The sequence below is a fragment of the Ochotona princeps genome, chromosome 14 (genome assembly GCF_030435755.1).
Source record: "Ochotona princeps isolate mOchPri1 chromosome 14, mOchPri1.hap1, whole genome shotgun sequence".
In the NCBI taxonomy this organism is placed as follows: Eukaryota; Metazoa; Chordata; class Mammalia; order Lagomorpha; family Ochotonidae; genus Ochotona; species Ochotona princeps.
Genome location: NC_080845.1, coordinates 61300983 through 61318590, shown reverse-complemented (window position 1 = coordinate 61318590; position 17608 = coordinate 61300983). Strand labels below are relative to the sequence as shown.

Here is a 17608-nt window from a genome sequence, read left to right as displayed (position 1 = left end):
GTCGGTTCAGCTCAGGCCCTTGCAGCCACCTGGGGAGTGACCCACAAATGGAAGATCTTTGTCTCTCCTTCTCTTTACAAAGTCTGCCTTTCCAATAAAAATAAATCAATCTTTAAAAAAAAAATGAATGATCTGCTGCCACTGAAAGATCCTTAAGTGCCAAGGTGGTGCAACCCAGTGGGGCCCATCCACCACAGCTCCTGCGCCCCTGACGCCTTCTCCTGGCTCCTGGTGCCTGCCGCGCTCCCCTACGGAAGCAAGAAGCACGCCAAGGACAGCGAATTACTAGCCAGCACTTTCCAACCGGCTGACAGAGAGACACACTTTGCTACCTCTGAAGCCAGTCCTCTGGTTGGCCCCTGCGCTGTCCCCTGCCTGCCAAGTGTGTCATCTGAGACAAGCACCGTCATTGGCCTGAGAGCAGTCTCCTTTGGATCCTATTTGGGAGATAAGGTGCCAGAGCCATCCCAACAAAGAGCACGGAGCGTCCCCAGGGCTTTCCAATAACGGGGCCTGTAACCTGACCTCACAACGTTTGGGGAGGGCGGCGCTTCTTTAGCTACGCACTCGAGGAATGAGGTCTGGTGACCGGCTGCAGGTCCGGGCCGAGCGCCCTCCTGGCCCGAAGCCAGGATTCGGCCTCCAGGTTCGAGCCTGTGGGAATAAAAATGGTTCTTAACTTTGCCTTCTATACCTTCCTCCTGCAAAACAAACAAAAAGCAACATATTCAAAGGGCATCTGAACTGACACCCAAGTCAAATGAATTCACGCGCAATCGTGGGCATGCCCGGCTCCCAACCTGGCGAGGAGCGCGAGCCGGGTGGGTGGGGGGTGGACACATCTTTATTGGCCCCGGGCCAGTGGGTGACCGCCAGGTGTGGCGTTGGGGCCCGGGCTAAGGCGCTCTGCGCAGCGAGGCGGGGCAGCTGTTTTTCCACGGCATCTCAGATGGCAGGACCATCCTTTTAAAGGGCTCGCGTCCTGCTGCGGGCCTCCTCACGCCGAAGCTGCTGCGCAGTGCTCACCTGTCCTGCGCACGGCGGCGCCATGTGACCCCCCAGCCCGCCCTCTCCGCCGCTGCATCGCTGCCAGGCACCCATCGCTTCTGACGTGGAGCGACCAAGGCGGCCGGCCCCCGGTGGACAGTCGCCCGGCCGCGCCAGGCCAGGGCATCCCGCCGGCCGACGCGCCCACCGCCTACCTGGCCGCCCGCCCGCCGCGCCCCGCCCTCCTCCAGGTGAGCGCGCCAGGCCCCGCCCCCGCGCAGCGGCAGCCCCGCCCCCGCCGCCGCGCCTGCGCAGTGTGGCCGTGGGCGCCGGGCGGGCGCCGGGGCGGCGCGGCCGTCGCAGTTCGGCGAGCGCAGTGCGCGTGCGCCGTGGCGGCCGGGGGGCGGGCGGCGGCCGCGGCGCGGAGCGGGGGCGGGGAGGCGCCGTCTGGCTCGGGCTGGGGCCGGCGGGAGCGTGAGGGAGCGGCGGCGGCGGCGGCGGCGCACCCCGCGGGGCCTGCGGACGGCGGCCTGGGCGGCCGGCAGGTGAGCCTCCCAGGGCTGGCGGGCTGAGGGAGCGTCGCGGGCCGTGCGGGGCGCGGGTTGAGCGGGGGCGCGGCGGCGGCGGCGGCGGCCGGGGGCGCAGGTGAGCGCTCGCCGCGGGGCCCGGGGCGCATTGTCCGCGGGCGGCGCCCGCACAGCGCCCCCTGCCGGCCGGGCCGGGCCGGGGCGGCCGCGCGCGCCTTTGTTCGCCGCCCCCCGCGTCCCGCCAACATGGCGGCGCTGCCCGGCGCGGCCCCTCGGCGCGCGCTTTGTTCGGAGCCGGGCGGGGGTGGCCGGCGCGGGCGGGGAAGGGGTCCGTGCACGCGGGCGAGGGAGGTTGCGTAATCCCGGCGAGGGGCGGCGAGGACCCCCGAGGACCCCCCGCCTGCCCCTCCCTGGGGCGGGTGCCCCCGGGGTGCTGCCCCAGCAGCGGGGCGCGCGGGGCGCGCGGGGCGCCCCACCTCCGGTGACCTTGGGCGCGCCCGGCTGCTGGCGCTGCCACGGCTCGGGGGGCTGCGGACCCGGCCCCCCTCGGGTGGTGTCGTGACCGACGGTGCGCCCTCGGCGTTGCAGAGGGTGGTGGTGAGGAACGTCGTAAGTTTGTTTACGCAGTTGTTTTTTTGTTTTGTTTTTGTACGGTGATGTGCCTGCCTTTTTATGATTTCATGCACTGATTCCGGGGTCAGGACAGGGCTTACCGTCCCTGTCGCTGCTGCTGCTGCTGCTGCTGCTGCTGCGGGTGGTTGGGCTGCTTTCGCATGTGCAGCAATAAGCAACACGAGGCACGTTGAGGTGTTCACCGAGATTCCACTGTGCAGTGTGATTGGTGCCGGAGGCGACACTCTGACCAAAATGCCGATAATCCGTGCAACTTTCTTGTGGTCGAATTTTCTAGAAGGAATGCTATGCGGTGTGAAAAGGAAGGAAGAAGGTATGGCGATTGGCGTTCAGCGCAGCTTTTGTTAGGTCGTGAGAATCGAACCTGAACTTGGGGGAGGAGGGGTCGTGCCTGGACGTGCGGTGACTTTGGAACCTCAGAGACTGTGAAATTTTGGGGAGCTCAGCTGATGGCAGATTCCTCCAGCTTTCCCCCCTTCGGCCTCTGTTGATGAGGAAGCACTAAAAACAATTCTAACCAGTCGTTGACAGGTCTCCCTTGGGAGGATTTGGTAATTATGTGCAACATTTTTATGCCATATATTGTGGATAGTACTAGTTTCTCAGGAGAAACAGCAAGCATTTGTTTCATGTTTGAGTAGCGAAATTTTCCAGTTGCTGCTGCCACAGATACGAGACAGTCAAGAGGAGACAGCATACATGATGTCAGTCATGGCTGTATGTGTGAAGTGTTGGTTAACCTCCGGATTTTTGCCAGTGAAGTTGTACCTCCGTGTCTGTCCCAGGAGGTTCTGGATGTGGACCTGTGATGCTGGCTGGTACCCAAATCCCCCGGTGTTGGCTGGGGCACACGCACATCCTCCTGAATACTTAGCTGACAAGGTGCATGCCTCGCAGGTAGTCCGTTATGCTGTATTGTTTAGAAAGCAGTGACAGAGAAAGGCTGTTCACACTTCGTTCAGGTGCAGTTGTGTTTCTTGAGTGTCATCAGCCAGCGGTTGTGTGGATCTACAGTTGTGGCTGACTGTTGTCTTCTGAAAGTGCCTTTAATTGCCAATTTAGAAAAAAGTAACAGTATAGGATAATCAGTAACTTAATTTTTGGAATGTGGGGAGCAGGGTCGCTTGAGTGGCGATCTTGGTCATACCACTTCTAAGAGATGCTACTGGGATTTAAATAAAAAGGTTCCTTGGTCAGATAGGTTTGCTCCTTAGGACCAGTTTATGTTAACATCCTGGAGATTGTGGGAATTCCTGAGGTTGTGTTTTCCATATGTGGCCCAGAACCCTTTTCTGTTTATGGTGTTTGGTGTGCCCTTGTAATCCAGGAACAGCGGATGTTCCCAGCAGTCCTTGTGAAGTACGGGCTACTGGTGTTGTCAGAGCACAAAATTAAGACTGTTGGAGCTCTTTCATTACATTTCAGTTGCATTTGAAAGGGGGAGAGAGCACAGGCATGAGCTCCTACTTGCTGGGTCACCTCTCGCATGCCCCCAGTGACGGGGCTGACCATGACTGAGCCAGGAGCTGGGAGCGCCATCAGGTCTTCCGTGGGGGTGACAGGAGCCAGATGACTTGAGGAGTCACTGCTGCTTTCCAGCTGTATCCAGCTCCGGCCTCTCAGCCTCTGGGCCTACTCCTTGAAAGTCTGAAGAGAGTTTGTGAGACATAAGGGCCGAAGAAAGTAAAACAGCTTATTGGTCTTTCCACAGTAAATTGGGAACCAAGCCACAGAACAGTTAAAGCCCGGTTAGGATCAGATAGCATCACGTGACCCTCTTTTGTAAGGGCTTACCCAGAGTGAAGCTGCTGACACTGGAGGAACCGGTCTGCTGGGCAGGTTGGGTGGTTCTATCCCTTCCTTCTCTCTAGGGAAGTCACACCACTCCACTTGAGTTTGGTGATGTGCAGTGTGAGTTTTCCTTTGGCCTGCTGGGGCTGCTGCAGGCACCCAGGCACAGACAGTGCTGCCCGGTTTGATTCACCCTGCGCTTGCAGTGTGTCTGCAGCGTCTTTCCCTGGTGAACTGAGAGGCCGTGGCGTTGAGGCTTGAGTGTGTCTATGCATTTAGTGAATAGTACCTTGAGTTTGGCTCTTAGCTTGGTAAGATGGAGTTCTTGGTTTTAAATAAATGTAATGACTGTGCTTTCACTTCCCAGCCTGCCTGTGTACACTATTTTACCCAAGCATTTTCTTTACTTTTACTGCATTGCGAAAGGAAATATGGCTCTGGAGTTAGCATGTTAGAAACCTCCGGGCTGAGAATGAGTCCCACTGTGTTGGTTGGAAGCCACAAAGCTGAATCATCACCCATAGTTTTCTAAAAGTTTTTTTTTTTTTAAGATTTTATTTATTTATTTATTTATTTATTTATTTATTTATTTATTTTTAAATTGGAAAGTCAGATATACAGAGAGGAGGAGGAGAAACAGAGGAAAGATCTTCCATCTGTTGATTCACTGCCCAACTGGCTACAATGGCTGGAGCTGTGCTGATCTGAAGCCAGGAGCCTTGAACCCCGAGCCTCTACCGGGTATCCCACGTGGATGCAGGGTCCCAAGGCTTTGGGCCGTCCTCGGCTGCTTTCCCAGGACACAAGCAGGGAGCTGGATGGGAAGCAGGGCTGCCAGGATTAGAACCAGCACCCTTATGGGCCCGCAATGTGTGCAAGACTTTAGCTGCTAGGCCATTGCGCCAGGCCCCACCCATAGTCTTTTAAACCTTCAGTTCCTTAGCTGTAAACTGGGATGAGACTTCGCTATTATGAGAATTAAATGGAGGAGGTTTATCTATTTCCCAGTACATTTTCTGAAATATAACAGCTGGTGCCAGTAAATGTTGATGTCTTCCCCTTTCCACTTTTGAGCTGTGCTGTAATTACAGCATGATTTTTCTTCTGTGTAGATAGTTTGCTTAGTCTTATCTCAAGATTAAATTCAGCTTAATTTTAAGTTAAAGGTAAAAATAATAATATTTTAAAAAGAAAGGTTTTTTTTTTCTTCTTTTTTTTTCTGTTTTTTGTTTATTTAAATAGAATGTTACAGGGAGAGAAGCAGACAGCTTCCCTCTGGTGGTTCACTCCGTAAATGGCCACAAAGATGGGACATGAACTGATCTGAAACCAGGAGCCAGGATCTTCTTCCAGATTTCTCACAGGAGTGCAGGGGCCTCTTCTGTTGCCTTTTTTGGCCATGAGCAGGAAGCTAAATGGGAAGGGGAGCCAATGGCCCTTGAACCTGTGCCCATATGGGATGCTGGTGCCACAGGCAGAAGCTTTTTCTGTGTCTTGGCGTTGGTCCCTATTTACTTGGAAGAGAGTGAGAGAGATCTTCATCTTCCGATTCACTCCCTTGCTGGCTGCTAGGAGCCAGGAGCTTTACCTAGGTCTCCTGCATTGGTGTCAGGGGCCCAGACACTTGGGCTACCTTTTGCTGATTTCCTAGCTCAGAAAAGGAGCAGCTGGGACTTGAACTGTATGGAATGCTGGCATTGGTGCAGGTGGCAGCTTTACTCCCTGTGCTGCAACCCCAGCCCCTGGGGCCACATTTCAGACTCTGCATGGCAGATACAGATAGCTGATACCTATTGTACAGGTGGGGAAATTACTGATGGATAGGGGACAGGTAAAAGTGGACTGGGGAGCCTGCCAGTGTAGAATGAGTCTCCAGAATCTTGTCTGTTGGGAAGGTGGATGAAGTCAGTGGAGGCAGGAGGAATTCATATGGAGTCAGCATATTGAGTGTTGAGTCCAGTGTGTGCTCTGGGATGCAAGTCACATGGATATTAATATGTTAGCTGCAAGATGAGAGTAAATGCAGAGACCACCACGTCATTTTTTATGTACTATTTGAGGTGTTTCATGATTACACTAAGTGGCTTTTTAAAAAAAAATTAGATTTTCTTAACCTGTATTTTTAAAAGATTTGTTTGTTTGAAAATGTAAAAGAGAGAGATTGCTTTAATCTGTTGGTTCGTTCGCTCCTGTGGCCACAATGTCCAGCAGTGGTCCAGGTGGTTCCTCAGGTGGCTGAACTGACCCACGCACTGGGGCCATCAGTAGGGAGTGGAGTGTCTGTGGGGTCCCACCTTCCCAGGCAGGGCCTCCTGCTCTGTGCCACAGGGTTGGTCCCCACTCTGTTGCTGTCCCCGTTTGTCATAAGATAATCTGGTTCTTTGATCTGATACATGACACACTATTCTTTGAAGCGTTTCATGTGTTCATGATGTCTGAGAAACGCTTTTTACTTTTTCTAACCAACTGCCTATTAGGCATTTCCTTCAACTCATTTTTTGAGGGAGCCAAATTTAGAAATAAAATTGGGTGCTGTAAAGCCTTAGTCCTTAGAGGATGTTTGTGTTGTCATTAGACTTAGAGAATATATAAATTTTGATTTAGGGGGCTGGTATAGGTATAACAGTAGTCCTCCACCTGTCGGCACCAGTATCTTATATAGGTACCAATTCATGGCCTGGCTGTTGTACTGCTCATCCAGCTCCCTGCTCATGACCTGGGAAAGCAATGAAAGATGGCCTGAGTCCTTGGGTCCCTACAGGGGAGACTTGTAAAGAAGCTCCTGGCTCCCAGGTTCCAACTGGTCCAGCTCTAACCAGTGTGGCCATTGGGCAGGGAGTGAACCAGTAGATGGATGATAACTCTGTGTCTCTCCCTCTTTTTCCAAGTAAAATCAATTTAAAAATTATTTTTCCATTGTTATTTCCAACTCAGATTTAAACTGATAAGAATACTAAACTTGATGTTAGCCAAAAGGCTAAGAAGCAATCCAACTCAAATTTAATATTTCAAGGTTTTTAAAAATGTAATTAAATTTTATTTTTAATATTTTCACACTTGAGAGGGATCATCTGATTATGGTGAGGAGGGATCAGATGGGAAAGAAGGTGGGTTGGACAAATGTTTCAGTTTTTTTCTCCTGTATCCACAGGGAGGAAAGGAAAGGGGGTTACTTTATCAGCACCTGAGGGTGGGGGCAGTCATCTGGAGGCCCCCAGGTGGGATCAGTGTTCCAAGGGTGTTACTTGAGTGGTTTTGACAATTCTGAGGCATTGCCTGCTTCATTGCACCAGTGTTGAGAGAATCTTTCCACCTTAGTGCAGCCACAGGCCTGAGAACATGCTGCAAAGCTTGGCCAGTAGAGTAGTCCAGCTTGTTCTGCTTTCCATCCTCTGGTGAGGCACCTGATGACTCCAGTTGTGCTAGGTGAGAGCTGGCTGTCACGTCTCCCATGTTCATCTGGGCATGTGGGCATGCTGTCCGCTGCACAGGCAGCAGCAGCTGAAGAGGTGCAGTCCTGACACGTGCACTCCAAGGTTGGACCACCTAACCTGTGATTTTCCCTGTGTCTGGGGTTTGAGTCCAGCCATCTAACCGGGGAGTGCCCCAGGACACCTTGCTTGGGATGAGCCCAGACTTGATTGTTGTGTGTGCCAGTCAGTGCAGGGTCAGGTTTGGTCCACCACCTGCACCAGCCCCTGCACATTCTTTTGGATGCAGTTGCCTGATCTGTTCTGTCCCCAGCCCCATTTCTCTCACACAAATTGCTGGGTGCTGTGGCCTAGCCCAGCCCAGCTTCCCGCAGCCTATCATGGCACCTCCCAATAACCACTACCTGGCCCATCCCAGCCCTGGTTTTTACCTGTGCTAGCATGTGCTGCGGTATGTTGTGCAACCCATCTGACACTTGTGGATACTGCAGCTTAGCTGGCCTGACCTGCTCCCCAGACCCTGCTCACACTTATTGTGCTTGTGGGTATTTCTGCCTTGACCAGCCTGGCCCATCCCCAGCCCTGGATCTCATGGTCACCAGCACGAGCTGGAGCCCAGCAGGGGAGTGCCCACAGTTCCACTACTGGGCCTGCTCCCAGCCCCAGATTTTGCACCTGCCAGGGGTACTGCAGTGTCACCGGTCATGATTCACACCCAGTCCTGGCACTTGCCAGCAGGTGCTACAGCCTAGCCCAGTCCAGCATGGCCTGCCCCAGCACACGCTCTTGCCAGCAGGTGCTGCAGCCCAGCCCATGCCAGCATGTCCTGTGGCAGCCCAGGCTCCTGCACTCACCAGCGGGAGCTGCAGCCTAACAGGGAAGTTTCCCAAGCTGCCCTACCAGGCCCACTCGCAGCCCTAGCCAGTTCTGCATGTGCTGGTACATGCAGCAGCCTAACTTGACATGGGTCACCCTCAATCCTGGCATTCACCAGTGAGTACTGCAGGTAGCCCAACTGACCTACTGCCAGTCAGTTCTCAATGGTGGGTGCTCTGCCTGGCCCTGTCTGGCCCAGCCTGACATGGCATGCATCCATCTTAACTATGTAAACAGTGTTAAAATTAATAATGGAAAAGATGCTAGTTATACCACTTATTAGATGGCAGCCTGGGTAAATATTTGTAGATAATAATGGAAGGGACATAAGGTTGGATCAGAGCAAGGATATTGCACCCACCAAGTAGAGATCTGGATTCAGTGTTGAACTTGAAGAGTAGGACAGGGCTCCTGGCAGTTGAATCTGTGGATCGAAATGTAAACCCAAAGGTGGCATACGCTAAGTGAAACCGATACCAGAACTGCCCTGGTGAACTGTCAAGGAGGGGTCCAAAAGCTAGAGAGACGGGAATGTTAGAGTGGATTATCGTTGGATGTCATGCCCGTCCTGGGAGGGTGAAAACTCATGCATCCCGTGGCAGAGTGCAAGATATGGGGGTAAGGGGTGGCTGGTATTCTTGAGAGCTCTGTGGCCACTCTTCTCTGAAGACAGAAATACCATGGAAACTGTTGCCACTCATCCTGAATCCTTTTTTTTTTTTTTTTTTAAGGCCCATTTACTTGAAAGAGTGAGTGAGAGAAAAATCTATCTCCTGGTTCTTTATCCACAGGTACAGTGCTCAAGTTGTCGGGCCATCTTCTCTGCTTTCCCAGGCCAGGCCGTTAGCAGGGAGCTGAATCAGAAGTGGAGCTGCCAGGATTTAAAGAGTTCCTGTGAGATGTCGCACTACAGGAGGCCTCAGCGCTGGCCTCTCAGCTTGCATCCCTAAAGACATTGGGGACCATTGGAGTTAGACCACAGATAAGCTGGCTATTGTTCCTGGTAGGTGAGCGGTGATTGACTATGGTGTCCCTAGAACTGAAATGAGGGGTGTTCATACTAAGATCCTGTTTGACCTGTGAAAGTAATAGGAGAGTTCCAGATCCAGGGAATAGAATTCTGACTTGATTGCTGGTTTCACACAGGGTGTGAGTGTGTAGCCCCAGATCTCTTGGGAGGAATGAGGGGAGTTACATCTCAAAGGACGTCTGTGTGAGTTGGAGATAGATCGGGGGAGGATACTGGCTGTTTATAAGGTTCTCTCATAGCTTGTGTACTGTGTGTTTCTACCTTTGCATAATTGCCAGGGCCAAATTGGTTTTCCATTGATACTACCACTGTAATCAGTGTAGTATTAATATCACAGTGCCACCTGATAAACTGTTGGCTGATAAATTGCGAACTGCTGGACATGTTTCTTTGAGGAAGCATACGGCAGGTGATTTGCAGAGCTCCTCCAAGCCCCCGTAGGAACAGAATGCCATAGCCAAGTTGTCACACCTCTCAGATTGCAGTGGTAATGATACACGGTGGCTTCTGTAGCTGGTGTTCTCAGTTCTGTATGTGGAGACTCAGTGGCCTTTGGCTTTGAGTTACAATGAAGTGGAAATCGGATTGGTGCCACCCTACACTGAGGTAAGCTGCCGCCTACACTGCTGGCATCCCATATCAGTTTCATTCTTCTGACCCAGCTCCCTGCTGATGTGCCTGTGGAAGCAGCAGACGGTGGCATGACACCTCTGCATGCAATGCATTGTTTTAGTGGTTTGGATATATATGTGTGTGAGATATATATATATATATATATACACAATATTTATTTTTATAGGAAAATCAGATTTACAGAAAGATCTTCCATCTGCTGGTTTACTCCCCAAGAGGCCCCAAAGGCCACAGCTGAGCCAATCTGAGGTCAGGAGCCAGGAAGCTCCTCTGGGTCTCGCATGCAGGTGCAGGGTCCCAAGGCTTGGGCTGTCCTCGACTGCTTTCCCAGGCCACAAGCAGGGAGCTGGATGGGAAGTGCATCAGCTGGGATATGAACCGGTGCCCATATGGGACCTTGGCATGTGCGAGGCAAGGACTTTAGCCACTTGGCTACCACACTGGACCCCGACCTATATTTTTTATACAATCCAGGTAATACAGCTGTTGAATATCGCAAAAAAATGGAATTTCCACTGACATTATTAAGTTAAAGATCAAACCTTTTATTTTTAAGGATTGTGTGAGTTTTATTTTCCACATGTTTACTACTCCATTATCAACAAATGGCAAATAGAAAATAGTAATAAGGGGCAGTGTGGTGGCTCAACAGGTTAATACTCTGCCTGCAATAGCTGGCATCCTATATGGGTGCTGGTTCTAATCCTGGCTGCTCCATTTCTGATCCAGCTCCTGCTTATGGTTTGAAAAAGCAGCAGAGGACCCCGTACTCACCTGGGAGACCCAGAAGAAGCTCCTGGCTTTGGATGAGTTCAGCTTCAGCCTTTGCGGTCATTTGGGGAGTAAGCCAGCGGATAGAAGATCTTGCTCTGTCTCTTTGTAATTCCACCTTTCAAATTAATCTTTTAAAAAATGAAGTTAATAATAACAAAGAATGAAAGAATAGTAACGCTCAAAAAACCTACTATTTTTCAGATGTATAAAGGCTGTATGCCATAGTAAAATCCCAAGAGTATCACTTTTGTATCTTTAAATTGAACTTTTTTCCTTTTTAATTTTAGTAGTTACCGCAAGTCAGGGACAGTATACTGTTTAGCTTTGGGGGACTGGCTTTTCACTAAGCCTAATGATTTCCTTGTGCATCCATGTAGTTGCAAAAGACAAGATGAGAGTCTTTTACGGCTTAGTGTATTTTTGTCCGAGATACAGGTCTTCATCAGCCGATTCTCCTACCAAATGACTACAGGTGGCCAGGACTGAGCCAGTCGGAGTCAGGAGCCCCCTCCACTGCTTTTCCTGGTTGTAGGCAGGGAGCTGATTGAAAGTGGAGTAGCTGGGACACCACTGGCACTGGAGGAGGAGGATTCGCTTGCCAAGCCGCCGTGTCGCCCCTGATGTTGTCTTCAGCCAGTCATCCATGATGTTGAAAGTAAGCATTAGCTGACTGTGGCGCTGGCACAGTGCGTTAGCAGGCTAGTACTCTGCCTGTGGTGCTAGCATCCCTTACAGGTGGCAGTTTGGGTCCCAGCTGTTTGGCTTCTGGTCGTTTCCCTGCTAATGGCCTGGGAAAGCAGCAGAAGATGGCCCAAGGCTTTGGGCCCCTGAACTCGTCCTCAGTAGCAGAAGAAGCTGCTGGCTCTCAGCTTCAGACAGGCCCAGGTCTGGCTGTGGCAGCTGTTTGGGCAGTAAAGCCAGCAGATGGACGAGCTCACTTACCCTCCCTTGGTTTCAGTAATTTTTACTTTTAAGTAAAATAAGTGAATCTTTAAAAAGACATAAAAACATTAAGCTACCCTTATTTGGAATCACTGTTGCACCCAGAATTGTTTTACAAAAAATTAAGCTTCAAAATAGTTTTTATTAATCCACCCTTTTTAATGAGAGATTTAAAAATATAACCTAAAATGTGTAAGAAACTGCTGAACTTACCAAGTAAGCAGCAGTGGCTCCAGGACTCCATCCAGGCTGCGGGCGGAAGAGAGGGCGGGCTCTTGGAAGTGCCACGCCCAGAAGTTACGGGAAGTGTAAGAGCCCTGGTAAGTTTGGAGTTAGTTTTTGTTTGTTTGTTTTGCAGTATTTCACACAGTAATCACTAATTAGCTCCATCTTCAGCTACACATTAAAGAAATATTTTTAGGAACAGTTTTCAAAAGAGAACTTGAGCAAGTCCAAAAAATAAGAATTTGGAATCCAGAAAGAAGTACTGAGAAGGAAATTCAGGGCAGAACACTCCCAGTCCCGTGATAAGGAAGCTTTGGAGGGAGAAACAGCAGGTAGGACTCCCAGGGCCTGCTGGCTTTCGCAGTGTGCTGGGTTACGACCACACTTTCCTGCCACCCACACAGGACATCCGTCTCGCTCAGTCAGGCTTCTTAGCTGGCACTGTGGGGAACGAGGGTCGTTTCTTCACCGGTAGCAGTGGCATGGCAAGTGGCGGCTGAGGCCTTTGTGGGAAGCACTGTAGGACTGTCTGCGCGGGCTCTCCTTTTCTGCTTCTTGCCCAACTTCCATCTTCCCTAAACAACTCAAAACAATCCTGTACAATATCATTCAACAGTGACTTTCATAATACCTCACCCAGCATTACTGGGCTTTGCTGTTGTATTGTTTCCTGTGCTTTTGTGTGTATAACCACAATCTTATTTCTCACTCTGCTAACCTTTCTTCCTTGCTCTAGTTCCCAAAGCCCCATTTCATTACTTTTTTTTTTTTAATTGTAAAGGATACAGAGAGAAGCAGAAACAGTGAAAAAGATCTCTCCACTTGTTTACTCCCCAGGTGGCCACAATGGCCAGAGCTGAGCTGATCCAAAGCAAGGAACCAGGAGCTTCTTGCTGGTATCCCACGCGGGTACAGGGTCCCAAGGCCTTGGGCCGTCCTTGACTGCTTTCCCAGGTCACAGGCAGGGAGCTGGATGGGAAGTGGAGCAACTGGGATATGAACTGGTGCTCATGGGATTCTTGCATTTGCAACAGAAGATTCAGCCATCAGGCTTGCCCTGGGCCACATGACTTTTCTTTTTTTCTTCTAAGGTTTATTTGAAAGGTGGAAGGGATGTATACTGGTTCACTTCCCCAAATGGTCACCAAAGACCAGGACTGGTTCAGGTCATAGCCAGCACCCAGAACATCTGTGTGTATCTCACATGTGGGTGGCAGCATTTGCAGCATAAACTAATATTTTGTTAAAGCATTATTGATAACAGAGGGAGTGACACAGATCTTCCATCCACTGGTTCATTCCTCAGATGGCTAGAGCTGGGCAAGTCTGAAGCCAGGAGCTTCTTTTGGGTCTCCCATGTTCAGGACCTAAGGACTTGGACCCTCCTTGGCTGCTTTCCCAGGCCACAAGCAAGAAGCTGGATTGAAAGGTACCCATATGGGGTGCTGGCTCTGCGGGCAGAGGATTAGCCTGTTGTACCAGTGTGCTAGAACGTAGTCACTTTCTGAACATTGTTCTCCAAAAATTAACAGCTAAACATTGTTTTAAACACTTACATATATTTCTAGATTGGGCCAGAATTGTGGCACAGGAAACAAAGTCACAACCTGCAATGGTGATGTCCCGTGTGGGCATCAGTTCAAATCCCAGATACTCTACTTCTGATCTGTCTCCCTGCTAGTGGCCTGGGAGAACAGCAGAAGATGGCCCAGATCATCGGGCTGCCCATGTGGGGATGCTGGAAGAAGCCCCTGGCTTTAAATGAGCCCACCCTGCCCATTGAGGCCATTTGGGGAGTGAGTGGGCAAGTGAAAGAGCTGTCTTTATCTCTCCGTCTCTGTAAACTGGTTTTCAAGTAAGGTGTTTTTTTTGTTTGTTTTGTACTACTGAAAGACTTACCTTTGTCAAGTAAGCGTAAGATTTGTTGAATGATCTATTTTTGTTACTCAAGATTAGTCCCTGGGTTTTAAATGTTGATACTTTTTGCTTTCAACTGGTATTACTTTTTTTTTATCATTTCCATTTTCCATGATTTATTTTTTGCAGGGTTTTTTTTTTTTCAATTTTTATGTTGAATTTTTGAATTTTATAGTGCAATTTCATACAGTCTGGGATTCCCCTCCCCCCCAAAAGTACCATCCCTAAACTGATTTTCCTCACATTGTTATTCCATCATAAGGAGTCATGATTCCATCAATCTGTTATTGAAGTGTGCCCCAACATTGCTGGTACAGTGTCAGACAGTCCAGCATCCCATTGTCTAGATATGTCCAACAGTTTCCTTGGGAGTCCATCTTTGATTTGGAAGTAGGGACGCATGTTGCATTGTATCCCCACATCTGGATATGGTAGTCTCTATTACTCCATCACTATACATTCCCTTAAATGAGAAGCCATGAAATAAGATCCTCAACCGGTCTGAATTAGAACACAACAACAAAAAATTATAGCACCATGGAGTCGAAAAAAAGGCTCAACTGAATAACCAATGCATGGGTGACGAAAAGAAAACACAAAAGCCTCTTGGGTATTACTTTTTATTCCTGAAAGATTTTTTTCTTTGAGTTGATTAAACAAAAGGTAAAAGTTTACAGGTTGAGGTGCAGATTCGGGGCCTGGCATCTCTGCTTCTAGTCTAGCTTCCTACTGAGCTGCCTAGAAAAGGAGCTGAGGTTGGCCCGAGTGCCTGGACCCTGCCACCGATATGGGAGGCCCAACTGGAACTTCTGGCTTCGGATGGGCCCAGATCCGGCTAGTGCAGCCATTTAGGGAGTGAATCAGCAGGTGGTGAGCTCTTGTGCTTTACAGAGACAAAGTAACCTTGTGCTATTCATTCATAATTGCACTCCATCACAACCTTTTTTGTTTTTAAGATTTGAAGATTTTAAGTATTTGAAAGGCAGAGTTACCAGGTGGAGGGAGATGGAGAGAGGGCAATCTTGTATACCCTGTTGACTTCCCACGTAGCTGCAGAGATGGGGCAGGGCCAAGCCGAAGCTGGGAACCCGGAACCCCACCTGATCTCCCACATGGTACAGAGGTGCAAGGATCAGGTTTTGCTACCTTCCCACGTATGTTAGCAGGAGTCAGTGCCCATGTGGGATGTTGGAGTTGTGACTGGTTCTGGCTTCTGTGCCTTGCATAGCCTTTAAATATATAGCTTGTTAATGGAACGACAACCTAATGAGAATGGCGTTCATTTTGTGAGCATGACGTTCTACTCTGAAGGAATTGGAAATGCAGATAACTTTACCCTGCTGTTCTGCTGTAGGAATTTTCCTGTGGATGAATTTACACTGGAATACAAATCATTATTATAAAGTTCCTCACTGTAGCAAAAAGTTGTGATGGTGAAAAACTGGGAACAGGTGTCCAGTGGGAAGTAAAGTAAAGGATTCTATCCATACTCTGTCCTGTTAGTGTAAAAAAGAAAGAAACTGATGGAAACATTCACTGCATGGAAAACAGCTCTGAGGAAGAAGCAAGTTGCAGAGCTGTGTGTTCTCAGTTGTGTGTGGTGTTTGTATGTATTGTGATTTCAGGTTTTTATGTAGAGATGGAGTGCTAGATTCATTTCATGGCAGTCCTTTAAGGTGAAGGTTGGGAAGGGAGGATGCCATTGTGTAAGGTAGCAAGTGTGACGTGTTTGGCTGCAGGTAACCTTTGCCTCCGTAACAAACTGGAGGAAGACGTTATATAATGGGATGACAACAGATGAAGTGCTTGGCTTCAGATAACTTAATAGTAAATACTCCTTTGTTTTCAGCACTGCTCTCAGTATTGTCTTTAAAATTTTTTTTTAAAGTTTTGAGATGTGTTATAAATGCAAAAGTAGTTGTAGATTCCTGGGTTTTGCCAGGTGCTGACTGTAGCTTCCCCCGTTTTGTAACGCCTTCCGCCTATGGAATCCTACGTCATTATAGTTTATACCTGCGTGTATAAATTCAGGTTCTCCAAATAATAACAATTTGGGAAAGCACTGGAAATGAGCCACCTGACCCACAACATTTGGTTGTTCCTGGAGGAGGAAGGGGAGGAAGGAATATGGAATAGGAAAAATATTAAGACTGCAGTACAGTTCTGAGAAGGCCCGGGTCCTGCAGGAGTGGGGCTGGGAAGGGCAGTGCGTTCTCACGGGTGGGGACCAGGAGTCTCATTCACACAGAGGTCCGGGCAATGCATAAGGGGATGTGGCTATCAGCATTTACATGGATACGTTTTCTTGCATGGTTCCGAAGTGCACCGTGTCTGTCGTGGCTGCACATCTTCAGTGTTTGGTATTGTCAGTCTTCCTAATTTCGGTCAAACCAGTGGATGTAAGGTGGTTTTTACTGTGGTTCCTGCTTTGTAAGTTTGGTGTGGCCATGTGGTTTGCCCTGGACAGTGAAATGTAGCTAGAAGAGACTTGTCACTGTGTGACGGTGGTGAGGTTTACTACCTAACGGTCCTCCTGCCACTGTGGGCACGTTTCCACGTGCACTTCTCCACAGCGCACATATTCATGAGCTGAGATGGGCTGCAAGATGACTTCTTTTCTAGTAAATAGGATTTCTGACTGTTTATAGCCATAGTGTGACTTATTATGCTATATTCCGGCCATTTTTTTTTTTTTTAATAAAGGAAGTTTTTTAGAGTGGTTTTAGGTTCACAGCAAAATTGTGCGGAAACTGGAGTCTTTCCACTTCACCCCTGACACAGGCACACTCTCTTCACAGTCAGCATGCAGTACGAATGAATGTACCTTGACATCCCACATCGTTATCCAAAGACCATAGTTTATATTTCTGGCTTAGACAAACACTTCATAATTCGTGCTCGGCTGGCTTCACTGCCTTAAGAATCCTCTGTGATCTGTGTGCTTGTTTATGTGTTTATTTTTACCAACTTCTGTCTGCTTCATTGTGGACAAAAAAATTGACACTGTATACTTACAAGGTTGTGAGAGTTTTGAAGATGGCCATCATATAGGCAGTGTTGGTAAGTGCTGTGTGTGGTGGGAAGACATTTGTTGGAAGCAGCACTCTATGCCAGTTGGAGTTCATGTTACAGTCTTCTCCGAGTGTGCTGGCTGGGTCTGTTGGCTACTCAAAAAGGTGTTAGTTCCTAATGGTGCCAGGTCTGCTTCTGTCTGTTTATAGTTAGAATTTTTGCTGTATAAAAGATTTGTTATTCAATGCATATATAACATTGAGGCTGACTTCTTGAGTGTTTTAAAAAGACTACTACGTTTCCGATTTTATGGCAACACTATTTTTAGAGATGACATTTATTTAGCTCCATATTGGTGTTGTTGCAGTGTCTTTTCTTGGGTTAGTATGTTCAGGGACTGTCTTCCTTACCCTTTCCTGTTTCAAAATCTGTATTTCCATTTTTTATTTGAAAGTCACGCAGAGGCAGAGACAGACATGGATCTTCCATCTGTTGGTTCACTCCCCCAATGCCTGCAACAGCTGGGGCTGGGCCAGGCTGCCTCCCAGAATGCACGTGACTAGAAACTGGGATTGGAAGTGGAGCTGGCCATGGACCCGGGTCCGTAGTATAAAATGTCGACATCCCAGGCAGCTGTACCAACTGTCCCTACCCTTTGTTTTCAGTGTTTCTGTGTACTTCTGTTTTAGGTGAATCTTTTCTTCCCCCTAAATATTTTTTTTTAGATTTATTTATTTTTTTTTTTGCAAAGGCACATATACAGACAGGAGGAGAGACAGAGAGGAAGATCTTCTGTCTGATGATTCACTCCCCAAGCAGCTGCAGTGGCT

The 17608-nt window shown here is 49.1% G+C and overlaps 1 protein-coding gene and 1 pseudogene across 12 annotated transcripts in view; one reads left to right on the top strand and one right to left on the bottom strand.

Moving 5' to 3' along the window:
* The first annotated feature begins 1372 nt into the window (after positions 1 to 1372).
* The window catches only part of SPIN1 (spindlin 1), a 68743-nt gene continuing 52507 nt past the window's right edge, over positions 1373 to 17608 (top strand). For 8 of the 12 annotated variants that reach the window (XM_058672969.1, XM_058672974.1, XM_058672979.1 and 5 more), the window contains exon 1: positions 1373 to 1532. The gene's annotated coding sequence lies outside the window, so the exon portion shown is untranslated. Of the gene's footprint in view, positions 1533 to 1761; positions 2124 to 17608 lie in introns of those variants that run through there. The other 4 variants (XM_058672980.1, XM_058672976.1, XM_058672971.1 and 1 more) reach the window with 3 other exon arrangements.
* Positions 6765 to 6927, bottom strand: LOC118759971 (U2 spliceosomal RNA; annotated as a pseudogene).